This window comes from Carassius carassius, chromosome 25, assembly GCF_963082965.1.
Source record: "Carassius carassius chromosome 25, fCarCar2.1, whole genome shotgun sequence".
NCBI classification, from domain to species: Eukaryota; Metazoa; Chordata; class Actinopteri; order Cypriniformes; family Cyprinidae; genus Carassius; species Carassius carassius.
This window is the reverse complement of record NC_081779.1, coordinates 30558164-30573051: the sequence shown is the minus strand read 5'-3', so window position 1 is coordinate 30573051 and position 14888 is coordinate 30558164. Positions and strand designations below refer to the sequence as shown.

The window sequence follows — 14888 nt, the reverse complement described above, 5'->3', positions numbered from 1 at the left end:
CCCAAGCTTGGCTTCCGAGATCAGACGAGATCAGGCATAGCCAGGTTGGTATGGCCATAAGCGAAGGTTGCTGCAAAGAGAGGGCTATTTAAAGATCAGCCATTCTAATCGCCAGTACATTGTATAAGTAGGGAAGAAAACCCAAAAGCTTACAGCACCTAGTATTCCCAGGCGGTCTCCCATCCAAGTACTAACCAGGCCCAAACCTGCTAATATTCAGAGATTGGGCAATGACACATTTTTTTTTTGGCAAGATTATTATATAATTACTGAAAAATTTCCAAAAAGCTTAAAGCACCTGGTATTCCAAGGCGGTCTCCAATCCAAGCACTAACCAGGCCCAAACCTGCTTAGCTTCCGAGATCAGACGAGATCGGGCATAGCCAGGTTGGTATGGCCGTAAGCGAAGGTTGCTGCAAAGAGAGGGCTATTTAAAGATCAGTCATTCTAATGGCCAGTACATTATATAAGTAGGAAAGAAAACCCAAAAATTTAAAGCACCTGGTATTCCCAGGCGGTCTCTCATCTAAGTACTAACCAGACCTAAACCTGCTAAGATTCAGAGATCGGGCATTGACAATTTTTCTTTTTTTTTTTTTTGCAAGATTATTATATACTTACTGAAAAATTTCCAAAAAGCTTAAAGCACCTTGCTATTCCAAGGCGGTCTCCCATCCAAGTACTAACCAGTTCCAAACCTGCTAATATTCAGAGATCGGGCAATGACACTTTTTTTTTTTGGCAAGATTATTATATAATTACTGAAAAATTTCCAAAAAGCTTAAAGCACCTGGTATTCCCAGGCGGTCTCTCATCCAAGTACTAACCAGGCCCAAACCTGCTAATATTCAGAGATTGGGCAATGACACAATTTTTTTTTTTGGCAAGATTATTATATAATTACTGAAAAATTTCCAAAAAGCTTAAAGCACCTGGTATTCCAAGGCGGTCTCCCATCCAAGCACTAACCAGGCCCAAACCTGCTAATATTCAGAGATCGGGCATTGACTCTATTTTTTTTTATTTTTTTGCAAAATTATTAAATACTTAGTGAAAAATTTCCAAAAAGCTTACAGCACCTGGTACTCCCAGGCGGTCTCCCATCCAAGTACTAACCAGGCCCAAGCCTGCTTAGCTTCCGAGATCAGACGAGATCAGGCATAGCCAGGTTGGTATGGCCATAAGCGAAGGTTGCTGCAAAGAGAGGGCTATTTAAAGATCAGCCATTCTAATCGCCAGTACATTGTATAAGTAGGGAAGAAAACCCAAAAGCTTACAGCACCTAGTATTCCCAGGCGGTCTCCCATCCAAGCTTAGCTTCCGAGATCATACGAGATCGGGCATAGCCAGGTTGGTATGGCCGTAAGCGAAGGTTGCTGCAAAGAGAGGGCTATTTAAAGATCAGCCATTCTAATCGCCAGTACATTGTATAAGTAGGAAAGAAAACCCAAAAGCTTAAAGCACCTGGTATTCCCAGGCGGTCTCTCATCTAAGTACTAACCAGACCTAAACCTGCTAAGATTCAGAGATCGGGCATTGACAATTTTTTTTTTTTGCAAGATTATTATATACTTAGTGAAAAATTTCCAAAAAGCTTAAAGCACCTGGTATTCCCAGGCGGTCTCTCATCTAAGTACTAACCAGACCTAAACCTGCTAAGATTCAGAGATCAGGCATTGACAATTTTTCTTTTTTTTTTTTTTTTTTGGAAGATTATTATATACTTACTGAAAAATTTCCAAAAAGCTTAAAGCACCTTGCTATTCCAAGGCGGTCTCTCATCCAAGTACTAACCAGGCCCAAACCTGCTAATATTCAGAGATCGGGCAATGACACTTTTTTTTTTTGGCAAGATTATTATATAATTACTGAAAAATTTCCAAAAAGCTTAAAGCACCTGGTATTCCCAGGCGGTCTCTCATCCAAGTACTAACCAGACCTAAACCTGCTAAGATTCAGAGATCGCGCATTGACTCTTTTTTTTTTTTTTTGCAAGATTATTATATAATTACTGAAAAATTTCCAAAAAGCTTAAAGCACCTTGCTATTCCAAGGCGGTCTCCCATCCAAGTACTAACCAGGCCCAAACCTGCTAATATTCAGAGATCGGGCAATGACACTATTTTTTTTTTGGCAAGATTATTATATAATTACTGAAAAATTTCCAAAAAGCTTAAAGCACCTGGTATTCCCAGGCGGTCTCCCATCCAAGTACTAACCAGGCCCAAACCTGCTAATATTCAGAGATTGGGCAATGACACAATTTTTTTTTTGGCAAGATTATTATATAATTACTGAAAAATTTCCAAAAAGCTTAAAGCACCTGGTATTCCAAGGCGGTCTCCCATCCAAGCACTAACCAGGCCCAAACCTGCTAATATTCAGAGATCGGGCATTGACTCTATTTTTTTTATTTTTTTGCAAAATTATTAAATACTTAGTGAAAAATTTCCAAAAAGCTTACAGCACCTGGTACTCCCAGGCGGTCTCCCATCCAAGTACTAACCAGGCCCAAGCCTCCTAATATTCAGAGATTGGGCAATGACACTATTTTTCTTTTTGGCAAGATTATTATATAATTACTGAAAAATTTCCAAAAAGCTTAAAGCACCTGGTATTCCCAGGCCGTCTCCCATCCAAGCACTAACCAGGCCCAAACCTGCTAATATTCAGAGATCGGGCATTGACTCTATTTTTTTATTTTTTTGCAAAATTATTAAATACTTAGTGAAAAATTTACAAAAAGCTTAAAGCACCTTGCTATTCCAAGGCGGTCTCCCATCCAAGTACTAACCAGGCCCAAACCTGCTAATATTCAGAGATTGGGCAATGACACAATTTTTTTTTTGGCAAGATTGTTATATAATTACTGAAAATTTTCCAAAAAGCTTAAAGCACCTGGTATTCCAAGGCGGTCTCCCATCCAAGCACTAACCAGGCCCAAACCTGCTAATATTCAGAGATCAGTCATTGACTCTATTTTTTTTTTTTTTTTTTGCAAAACTATTAAATACTTAGTGAAAAATTTCAAAAAAGCTTAAAGCACCTGGTACTCCCAGGCGGTCTCCCATCCAAGTACTAACCAGGCCCAAGCCTGCTTAGCTTCCGAGATCAGACGAGATCAGCCATAGCCAGGTTGGTATGGCCGTAAGCGAAGGTTGCTGCAAAGAGAGGGCTATTTAAAGATCAGCCATTCTAATCGCCAGTACATTGTATAAGTAGGAAAGAAAACCCAAAAGCTTAAAGCACCTGGTATTCCCAGGCGGTCTCTCATCTAAGTACTAACCAGACCTAAACCTGCTAATATTTAGAGATTGGGCAATGACACAATTTTTTTTTTGGCAAGATTATTATATAATTACTGAAAAATTTCCAAAAAGCTTAAAGCACCTGGTATTCCAAGGCGGTCTCCCATCCAAGCACTAACCAGGCCCAAACCTGCTAATATTCAGAGATTGGGCAATGACACATTTTTTTTTTTGGCAAGATTATTATATAATTACTGAAAAATTTCCAAAAAGCTTAAAGCACCTGGTATTCCAAGGCGGTCTCCCATCCAAGCACTAACCAGGCCCAAACCTGCTTAGCTTCCGAGATCAGACGAGATCGGGCATAGCCAGGTTGGTATGGCCGTAAGCGAAGGTTGCTGCAAAGAGAGGGCTATTTAAAGATCAGTCATTCTAATGGCCAGTACATTATATAAGTAGGAAAGAAAACCCAAAAATTTAAAGCACCTGGTATTCCCAGGCGGTCTCTCATCTAAGTACTAACCAGACCTAAACCTGCTAAGATTCAGAGATCGGGCATTGACAATTTTTCTTTTTTTTTTTTTTGCAAGATTATTATATACTTACTGAAAAATTTCCAAAAAGCTTAAAGCACCTTGCTATTCCAAGGCGGTCTCCCATCCAAGTACTAACCAGTTCCAAACCTGCTAATATTCAGAGATCGGGCAATGACACTTTTTTTTTTGGCAAGATTATTATATAATTACTGAAAAATTTCCAAAAAGCTTAAAGCACCTGGTATTCCCAGGCGGTCTCTTATCCAAGTACTAACCAGGCCCAAACCTGCCAATATTCAGAGATTGGGCAATGACACAATTTTTTTTTTTGGCAAGATTATTATATAATTACTGAAAAATTTCCAAAAAGCTTAAAGCACCTGGTATTCCAAGGCGGTCTCCCATCCAAGCACTAACCAGGCCCAAACCTGCTAATATTCAGAGATCGGGCATTGACTCTATTTTTTTTTATTTTTTTGCAAAATTATTAAATACTTAGTGAAAAATTTCCAAAAAACTTACAGCACCTGGTACTCCCAGGCGGTCTCCCATCCAAGTACTAACCAGGCCCAAGCCTGCTTAGCTTCCGAGATCAGACGAGATCAGGCATAGCCAGGTTGGTATGGCCATAAGCGAAGGTTGCTGCAAAGAGAGGGCTATTTAAAGATCAGCCATTCTAATCGCCAGTACATTGTATAAGTAGGGAAGAAAACCCAAAAGCTTACAGCACCTAGTATTCCCAGGCGGTCTCCCATCCAAGCTTAGCTTCTGAGATCATACGAGATCGGGCATAGCCAGGTTGGTATGGCCGTAAGCGAAGGTTGCTGCAAAGAGAGGGCTATTTAAAGATCAGCCATTCTAATCGCCAGTACATTGTATAAGTAGGAAAGAAAACCCAAAAGCTTAAAGCACCTGGTATTCCCAGGCGGTCTCTCATCTAAGTACTAACCAGACCTAAACCTGCTAAGATTCAGAGATCGGGCATTGACAATTTTTTTTTTTTGCAAGATTATTATATACTTAGTGAAAAATTTCCAAAAAGCTTAAAGCACCTGGTATTCCCAGGCGGTCTCTCATCTAAGTACTAACCAGACCTAAACCTGCTAAGATTCAGAGATCAGGCATTGACAATTTTTCTTTTTTTTTTTTTTTTTTGCAAGATTATTATATACTTACTGAAAAATTTCCAAAAAGCTTAAAGCACCTTGCTATTCCAAGGCGGTCTCTCATCCAAGTACTAACCAGGCCCAAACCTGCTAATATTCAGAGATCGGGCAATGACACTTTTTTTTTTTGGCAAGATTATTATATAATTACTGAAAAATTTCCAAAAAGCTTAAAGCACCTGGTATTCCCAGGCGGTCTCTCATCCAAGTACTAACCAGACCTAAACCTGCTAAGATTCAGAGATCGCGCATTGACTCTTTTTTTTTTTTTTTGCAAGATTATTATATAATTACTGAAAAATTTCCAAAAAGCTTAAAGCACCTTGCTATTCCAAGGCGGTCTCCCATCCAAGTACTAACCAGGCCCAAACCTGCTAATATTCAGAGATCGGGCAATGACACTATTTTTTTTTTGGCAAGATTATTATATAATTACTGAAAAATTTCCAAAAAGCTTAAAGCACCTGGTATTCCCAGGCGGTCTCCCATCCAAGTACTAACCAGGCCCAAACCTGCTAATATTCAGAGATTGGGCAATGACACAATTTTTTTTTTGGCAAGATTATTATATAATTACTGAAAAATTTCCAAAAAGCTTAAAGCACCTGGTATTCCAAGGCGGTCTCCCATCCAAGCACTAACCAGGCCCAAACCTGCTAATATTCAGAGATCGGGCATTGACTCTATTTTTTTTATTTTTTTGCAAAATTATTAAATACTTAGTGAAAAATTTCCAAAAAGCTTACAGCACCTGGTACTCCCAGGCGGTCTCCCATCCAAGTACTAACCAGGCCCAAGCCTCCTAATATTCAGAGATTGGGCAATGACACTATTTTTCTTTTTGGCAAGATTATTATATAATTACTGAAAAATTTCCAAAAAGCTTAAAGCACCTGGTATTCCCAGGCCGTCTCCCATCCAAGCACTAACCAGGCCCAAACCTGCTAATATTCAGAGATCGGGCATTGACTCTATTTTTTTATTTTTTTGCAAAATTATTAAATACTTAGTGAAAAATTTACAAAAAGCTTAAAGCACCTTGCTATTCCAAGGCGGTCTCCCATCCAAGTACTAACCAGGCCCAAATCTGCTAATATTCAGAGATTGGGCAATGACACAATTTTTTTTTTGGCAAGATTGTTATATAATTACTGAAAATTTTCCAAAAAGCTTAAAGCACCTGGTATTCCAAGGCGGTCTCCCATCCAAGCACTAACCAGGCCCAAACCTGCTAATATTCAGAGATCGGTAATTGACTCTATTTTTTTTTTTTTTTTTGCAAAACTATTAAATACTTAGTGAAAAATTTCCAAAAAGCTTAAAGCACCTGGTACTCCCAGGCGGTCTCCCATCCAAGTACTAACCAGGCCCAAGCCTGCTTAGCTTCCGAGATCAGACGAGATCAGCCATAGCCAGGTTGGTATGGCCGTAAGCGAAGGTTGCTGCAAAGAGAGGGCTATTTAAAGATCAGCCATTCTAATCGCCAGTACATTGTATAAGTAGGAAAGAAAACCCAAAAGCTTAAAGCACCTGGTATTCCCAGGCGGTCTCTCATCTAAGTACTAACCAGACCTAAACCTGCTAATATTCAGAGATTGGGCAATGACACAATTTTTTTTTTGGCAAGATTATTATATAATTACTGAAAAATTTCCAAAAAGCTTAAAGCACCTGGTATTCCAAGGCGGTCTCCCATCCAAGCACTAACCAGGCCCAAACCTGCTAATATTCAGAGATCGGGCATTGACTCTATATTTTTTATTTTTTTGCAAAATTATTAAATACTTAGTGAAAAATTTCCAAAAAGCTTAAAGCACCTGGTACTCCCAGGCGGTCTCCCATCCAAGTACTAACCAGGCCCAAGCCTGCTTAGCTTCCAAGATCAGACGAGATCAGCCATAGCCAGGTTTGTATGGCCGTAAGCGAAGGTTGCTGCAAAGAGAGGGCTATTTAAAGATCAGCCATTCTAATCGCCAGTACATTGTATAAGTAGGAAAGAAAACCCAAAAGCTTAAAGCACCTGGTATTCCCAGGCGGTCTCTCATCTAAGTACTAACCAGACCTAAACCTGCTAAGATTCAGAGATCGGGCATTGACAATTTTTTTTTTTTGCAAGATTATTATATACTTAGTGAAAAATTTCCAAAAAGCTTAAAGCACCTGGTATTCCCAGGCGGTCTCTCATCTAAGTACTAACCAGACCTAAACCTGCTAAGATTCAGAGATCAGGCATTGACAATTTTTTTTTTTTTTTTTTTTTGCAAGATTATTATATACTTTCTGAAAAATTTCCAAAAAGCTTAAACCACCTTGCTATTCCAAGGCGGTCTCTCATCCAAGTACTAACCAGGCCCAAACCTGCTAATATTCAGAGATCGGGCAATGACACTATTTTTTTTTTTGGCAAGATTATTATATAATTACTGAAAAATTTCCAAAAAGCTTAAAGCACCTGGTATTCCCAGGCCGTCTCCCATCCAAGCACTAACAAGGCCCAAACCTGCTAATATTCAGAGATCGGGCATTGACTCTATTTTTTTTATTTTTTTGCAAAATTATTAAATACTTAGTGAAAATTTTCCAAAAAGCTTAAAGCACCTTGCTATTCCAAGGCGGTCTCCCATCCAAGTACTAACCAGGCCCAAACCTGCTAATATTCAGAGATTGGGCAATGACACAATTTTTTTTTTTGGCAAGATTGTTATATAATTACTGAAAAATTTCCAAAAAGCTTAAAGCACCTGGTATTCCAAGGCGGTCTCCCATCCAAGCACTAACCAGGCCCAAACCTGCTAATATTCAGAGATCGGGCATTGACTCTATTTTTTTTTTTTTTTTCAAAATTATTAAATACTTAGTGAAAAATTTCCAAAAAGCTTAAAGCACCTGGTATTCCCAGGCGGTCTCTCATCCAAGTACTAACCAGACCTAAACCTGCTAAGATTCAGAGATCGGGCATTGAGTCTTTTTTTTTTTTTGCAAGATTATTATATACTTAGTGAAAAATTTCCAAAAAGCTTAAAGCACCTTGCTATTCCAAGGCGGTCTCCCATCCAAGTACTAACCAGGCCCAAACCTGCTAATATTCAGAGATTGGGCAATGACACAATTTTTTTTTTTGGCAAGATTATTATATAATTACTGAAAAATTTCCAAAAAGCTTAAAGCACCTGGTATTCCAAGGCGGTCTCCCATCCAAGCACTAACCAGGCCCAAACCTGCTAATTTTCAGAGATCGGGCATTGACTCTATTTTTTTTTATTTTTTTGCAAAATTATTAAATACTTAGTGAAAAATTTCCAAAAAGCTTACAGCACCTGGTACTCCCAGGCGGTCTCCCATCCAAGTACTAACCAGGCCCAAGCCTGCTTAGCTTCCGAGATCAGATGAGATCAGCCATAGCCTTTTTTTTTTTTTTTTTTTTTTTTTTTTTTTTTATTAAAGAAATTTCAAATAAAGTACAATAGATTAAACACAAGCAATAGAAAATACAGCATTTCTTCTATACACATCTCTACATTACACATCTTTCCTTTACATAGATAATTTAAAAATGTCCTTCACTTCCTGGCAGCTTCCACATTGAATCATTTAAAACACAATAAACTTTTGGGGTAAAAACATCATAAAAATAATCCAACACATTTACACCTTTAAAATACACATACAGCCTTTCAATATATAATTCGGTTTTCCTTTTAAACACAGTCCAAACATCCAACACAATGATTTCCTTTTTAGCCACAGTTCTTCTCTCCCATATTGCACTTTTCATTAGCATTACACACAGATTAATAAAATTTTTGTTTTGACACTTTTTTTCCCAACCAAACATCACCACTCTGTTCCATTCCATTACATTTTCATCCCAGTCTTCAGTCACATCTTTAATTAAACATTTACATTTTCTTAAAAACTCCTCCAGTTCTCTACAATATAAAAACATATGTAAAATCCCCTCTTCCTTTTCCTGGCACACTTTACACAGAGCATTTTCTTCCCTTCCTATTTTATTTAAAATAATCTCAGTAAAAACCACTTTATGCCTTATAAAATACTCCAAACATCCCAATTTAGTTTCCACACACTTCCCTGTCATGTTTCTCCATATATACTCTTTTTTTAAATCTTTGAATTTCTGCATCCAGTATCCATTTGCAATAGGCTCTTTAAAAACACCATCTCTAAAAGAACAATAAATCATTTTCAGAGTACATTCCTTAAAATCATACAGTTTTTCCCCTAATTTCACGTAAATACATTTCTCTTTTGGCTCTTCTTCCATACATTCTATTCTTTTAATCCACTCTTTGGGTATTGCGCTTTTAATGATTTCATATTTATTTTTTATGTCTTGTTCACTGTAATCCTCTTTTGCCTCCTCCATTGCATCTATAATAAATTGTGTCGGTAAAAAACCTTCTTTAAATTCATACAATACATCTCTCACTCTTGTTATCCCCACTTCCATCCATTTCTTTAAAAAAATCCCTTTGTCTTGTTTTAAAATGTTTTGGTTTAAGAACAGAGGTTGATTTAAAATGTGTTCTCTCCCATGTGGATCAAACTCAACTTTATCTAAAAATTTTCCCCAAGCACTTAAAATTTCTCTATAAAACTCTGGTAAATTTTCTGTCATCCAATTCTTCGTTTTCATCCATAAAATTCCATCCCCCATGTTAAGATCCCCACATTTGTTTAAAAAATATTTCATCGTCTTTTTCCACTCTGGTTTGTCCTCATCTTGTAGGTATTTCTTCACTACTTTCACTCTCAAACTATTTTTCCTCTGTTCCACATCTATTAAACCTAAACCCCCCTTCTCTACCGCCCCTAAAATCGTATTAAAAGCTATTCTTGCTGGCTTCCCCTCCCATAAAAAGTCAAGAAAACATTTCTTCAACCTCTTTTCTGTCCACATTGGCATATGCGACACATATAAAACATTCCATAGCTTAGACACCATTAAAACATTCAATACTAAAACCTTCCCTTTTAAGTTTAAAGTTCTTAATTTCCAAAAATTTAACCTTCTCTCTATTCCTGTTACTAGTTCCACCCACATTTCATCTCTTACTTTCATCTCATTTTTACCCATTAAAATTCCTAAAATCCTAATTTCTTCCACTTCCTTAAAATTAAAACTATCCTTTAAAACCATTGCTTTACCAAATCTCATATATACCGTCTTTTCTTCATTTACTTTACTCCCAGATCCTTTACAATATTCCTCTACAACATTCATAACTTCTTTGATGCTCTCCTTTCCTTTTACTATTATCGTTGTGTCATCAGCATATTGAAAAACCTTTCCCTCAGCCTTATTTTCCTCAATTTCAATTCCAATTATTCCTTCTTTTTGTTTTATGGCCAATCCTAACGGTTCCGATACAAGTGAATATAATAATGCCGAAAGCGGACAACCCTGTCTTATCGATCTTGTGATTTTAAAACATTCTGTTAAAAACCCATTACACTTTATTCTCGTTAAAGCGCCCTTATATAAAATCTCAATATATTTGATAAAATCTCCCCCAAAACCAAATTTCTTTAAAACATCAAATAAATACTCGTGTTCAACCCGATCAAATGCTTTTTCAAAATCTAGACTAATTATGTAACCATCTTCATTTAGTTCTTTCATATACCATATTGTGTCTCTTATACTCATTGTTATATCCGCTATATCCCTTCCTTTTACTCCGTATGCTTGGTTTGTTTCGATTATACTTGGCATTACTTCCTTTAACCTGTTTGCTAAAACCTTTGATAAAATCTTAAAATCTGTGTTAAGCATTGTGATCGGCCTATAGTTTTTTAAATCTACCTTTTCTCCTTTCCTTTTATATATCAGTTTTGTTATCCCCATCCCCATTCTTTCATTAACTTCTTCTTTTTCAAAAATCTCACTAAAAACTTCCTTTAAAATCTTGGTTAAAATCTCTTTAAAACATATATAAAATTCACTTCCCAAACCATCTATTCCTGGACTTTTCTGTTTATTCAGCTGCTGTATTGCTCTTTCAATCTCTTCTTCACCAATTTTTTGATCGCATTCTTTTTTATCTTCCTTACTCACTTTTACTTTTATTCGATTCAACAATTCAATTTTTTCGTTTTCTTCTACACCCCTGGCACTAAAAAGATCTTCATAAAAATTCTTTATTTCTTCTAAAATCTTTTCATTCCCCTCTACAACTTCCCCATTTTTCCCTCTTACCTGTTTTATTGTTTCAGCTTTCCCTCTCTTTTTTTCCAAATCAAAAAAAAACTTTGTGCACTTTTCTCCCTCCACAGTATATTTAGCTTTGCTCCTTAACCTCGCCCCCTCATATTCTTTTTCCTCTATTTCCTTCAGTTTTTCATCCATTTCCTTTATCTTTTGTATATCTTTATTTTCTTTATTCAATTCCGCTTCCAAACATTCCTTTATTTTTTTTTCGTTGTATCTTTTGCATTTGCGTATTATGCTACAATACTTAATTGAGAATTTTTTTATTAAAAACTTTACATTCTCCCACCAAATTCTCTTATCTTCTTCATACATTTCATTTCCCTTTTCTTTTTCTATAATTTCTTTAACCTTTAATACATAGTCTTCATTTTCTAACATTTTTGTATTTAAAACCCATATTCCTGGCCCTCTTTGCACTTTATTCCAATCCAATTTAAAAAATAAGAACTTGTGATCGCTAAAACTTGTTTCTTCATACTTAATATTTTCTATAAAATTCTCCACATTTCTTGTACATAAAATAAAATCAATTCTTGTTTCACACACAAACTGCCCCACTATTTGCCTTCTTGAAAACTCTTTTTTCTTTTCATTTCTTTCTCTCCACACATCTATCATATTATTTTCTGCCATTAAAGCTTTTAATTCTTTTCTCCCTTTGTCAGTTTTAAAAACCATTCCATCTGCCATGTCTTGTTTACTAAAAACCGTATTAAAATCCCCCATCATTATTATTTCTTTATACTTCTTTACAAAACTACTTAAAACATAAAAAAACTCTTTCTTTTCCTTCTCCTCCGTTGGTGCATGTACATTTACTAAAATCAATTCCCTTCCTTCATGTTTTGTCTCTACAACCATACATTTACCCATCGTATCTTTGTATAAAATTTGACTTGCTTTAAAAACATCATCCTTCATTAAAAAAGCCACACCTCTCCCAAACCTCCCATCTCCATTATTGTACAAAATCCCTCCTCCCCATCTCTTTTTATATTCATTCATTACATTTTCTCTCCAGTTTGTTTCCTGTAGTACAATAATGTCTTCTCTTTTACATTTTTCTTTTATATTTTCAAATTTCTTTAAGTTCAAAAGTCCTCTTGCATTAAAAGTCACAACACTTAAAACCATTAAAAAGAAAAATAATAAATATCTAAAACCCATCATTCTCAGTCTTTCTCCTCCAATTCCTTTAACACCTCAAACCTATTTAAACATTTCACTTTTTTTCTTGAACTTTCTATATTTGGCTTTACCTTTAGCGATCTTCTTCGTATTTTTCCCCTCTCCGCCTTTTCCTTCTCATCCTCCTCCATACTTATTTCTCCTTCGTTATCAGTTTCTTTGTCTTGTTCTTTTCCTTTTTGTCCATGAATTGAAGATATGTCCATCGGTGTAATTTGTGTGTCCTCTTCTCTTATTTGTTCATTGTAATTTTCTTTTTCTTTTTCTCCTTCTCCTTCCTGTCTGTTGTTTGTTCCTTCCTCTGTTTCCTTTGGTTGTAATTTGTCTTCTTCATGTCTTTCATCACAATGTCCTTCATCATTGTTTTCTTCATGCACCTGTCTGTCCACCTGTTCTTTCCTTCCACCTACCACCCCCTCCATCCAGCATTCACATTTATTTAAAATTTCTTGGCAATCCGGACACCTGACAGCATTGCAGTCTCGTGCAAAATGTCCCCTTTCCAAACATTTATGGCACTTGAATTCTGGGCACTCTTTCAGTAGATGTTCTGGGCTCATGCACAGCCTACAAGTCTTCACCTGGTGGCTGTGCATCACCCTAAAGTACTGCGGGCCTTCAGCTGTTTCAATCTTAGTGCTGTAAGGGAGTGATGCCACTTCTTTGGGGAACCTCACCTTTACAAACCTTGTGCCGTCTTCGATGTCAGTGTCCGGATAGCACCTTCTTTTGATTTTAGATATGGGGGAAACCCCCCATCCTTCCAATTTGTTTACAATTTCCTTATCCTCCAGGTAGACAGGCAGGTGCATGAAGGAAACAACGTAATCTTTATTTTGCAGTTTTTTTACTTCACAGTCCACTCCCTTTATTGTCAATCCATTGATTAAAATGTCACACATTTCTTCCTGTTCCAATGTCAGTTCATATTCTTTGCCTTGTCTGGGTCTTACAGCCAACACCTTTCCACTTCCAATTTTTTCTGAGATTGCTTTAATTATATCCTCTCCTCTCACACCAATCACATTCTCTGTACTCACGATCACTGTTGCCTCCTTTAAATATTTTCTTTCACCAAATCTTTTCCTTGCTTCTTGATCTTTTACATTTCCAGCTCTTTGTCGCTTCTCCAGTCCAGTGTCATTTGCCGTGCGTGTTCCTCCAGCCAGTCCATTGTCGTTTGCCATACTTGTTCCTCCAGCCATTCTAGTGTCGTTTACCATGCGTGTTCCTCCAGCCAGTCCTGTGTTGTTTGCCATGCTTGTTCCTCCAGCCAGTGCAGTGTCGATTGCCATGCGTGTTCCTCCAGCCAGTCCAGTGTCGCTTGCCGTGCGTGTTCCTCCTGCCAGTCCATTGTCATTTGCCATTCGAGTCTCTCCAGCCAGTTCCGAGTCGTTACCATACAATCCGTCCATTTTTGAGAAAAAAAAGATCAACCACCCTCCAGACAGCGATATGCTGCTGTTAGGTGGCTTTCAAAAAAGAAAAAATGCCAAAGAAACAATCACAGATTCACAAAACAAACAAAACAACCACAAATAGAAAAACACAAAATGGAGGAGAGCCTTCCTCTCCCAACTGCAGCCAACACTTCCTGTAGCTCTCTAGCGCCCTCAGGTTGGTATGGCCGTAAGCGAAGGTTACTGCAAACAGAGGGCTATTTAAAGATCAGTCATCCTAATGTCCAGTACATTATATAAGTAGGAAAGAAAACCCAAAAGCGTAAAGCACCTGGTATTCCCAGGCGGTCTCTCATCTAAGTACTAACCAGACCTAAACCTGCTAAGATTCAGAGATCGGGCATTGACAATTTTTTTTTTTGCAAGATTATTATATACTTAGTGAAAAATTTCCAAAAAGCTTAAAGCACCTTGCTATTCCAAGGCGGTCTCCCATCCAAGTACTAACCAGGCCTAAACCTGCTAATATTCAGAGATCGGACAATGACACTATTTTTTTTTTGGCAAGATTATTATATAATTACTGAAAAATTTCCAAAAAGCTTAAAGCACCTGGTATTCCCAGGCGGTCTCTCATCCAAGTACTAACCAGACCTAAACCTGCTAAGATTCAGAGATCGGGCATTGACTCTTTTTTTTTTTTTTTTTTGCAAGATTATTATATACTTAGTGAAAAATTTCCAAAAAGCTTACAGCACCTGGTACTCCCAGGCGGTCTCCCATCCAAGTACTAACCATGCCCAAGCCTGCTTAGCTTCCGAGATCAGACGAGATCAGGCATAGCCAGGTTGGTATGGCCATAAGCAAAGGTTGCTGCAAAGAGAGGGCTATTTAAAGATCAGCCATTCTAATCGCCAGTACATTGTATAAGTAGGGAAGAAAACCCAAAAGCTTACAGCACCTAGTATTCCCAGGCGGTCTCCCATCCAAGTACTAACCAGGCCCAAACCTGCTTAGCTTTCGAGATCAGACGAGATCGGGCATAGCCAGGTTGGTATGGCCGTAAGCGAAGGTTGCTGCAAAGAGAGGGCTATTTAAAGATCAGTCATCCTAAT

The 14888-nt window shown here is 37.4% G+C and overlaps 1 long non-coding RNA gene, 5 other non-coding genes and 4 pseudogenes across 6 annotated transcripts in view; all 10 read right to left on the bottom strand.

Annotated features, from left to right (window-relative positions):
* LOC132104553 (uncharacterized) overlaps nucleotides 1–14888 on the bottom strand; it is a 343753-nt gene that overhangs the window by 28537 nt on the left and 300328 nt on the right. Inside the window, exon 2 of the long non-coding RNA XR_009423543.1 lies at nucleotides 7403–7478. This is a non-coding gene — a long non-coding RNA (uncharacterized LOC132104553). The remainder of the gene's footprint in view (nucleotides 1–7402; nucleotides 7479–14888) is intronic.
* On the bottom strand, nucleotides 287–405 carry LOC132105240 (5S ribosomal RNA; annotated as a pseudogene).
* Nucleotides 1068–1186, bottom strand: LOC132105049 (5S ribosomal RNA). The gene has a single exon (XR_009423761.1). It is a non-coding gene; the product is annotated as a 5S ribosomal RNA (ribosomal RNA).
* LOC132105232 (5S ribosomal RNA) lies at nucleotides 3035–3153 on the bottom strand (annotated as a pseudogene).
* Nucleotides 3520–3638, bottom strand: LOC132105177 (5S ribosomal RNA). Its single transcript, XR_009423882.1, has one exon. It is a non-coding gene; the product is annotated as a 5S ribosomal RNA (ribosomal RNA).
* Nucleotides 4300–4418, bottom strand: LOC132105118 (5S ribosomal RNA). The gene has a single exon (XR_009423827.1). It is a non-coding gene; the product is annotated as a 5S ribosomal RNA (ribosomal RNA).
* Nucleotides 6266–6384, bottom strand: LOC132105231 (5S ribosomal RNA; annotated as a pseudogene).
* On the bottom strand, nucleotides 6756–6874 carry LOC132105258 (5S ribosomal RNA; annotated as a pseudogene).
* LOC132105209 (5S ribosomal RNA) lies at nucleotides 14520–14638 on the bottom strand. Its single transcript, XR_009423912.1, has one exon. It is a non-coding gene; the product is annotated as a 5S ribosomal RNA (ribosomal RNA).
* On the bottom strand, nucleotides 14723–14841 carry LOC132104981 (5S ribosomal RNA). The gene has a single exon (XR_009423698.1). It is a non-coding gene; the product is annotated as a 5S ribosomal RNA (ribosomal RNA).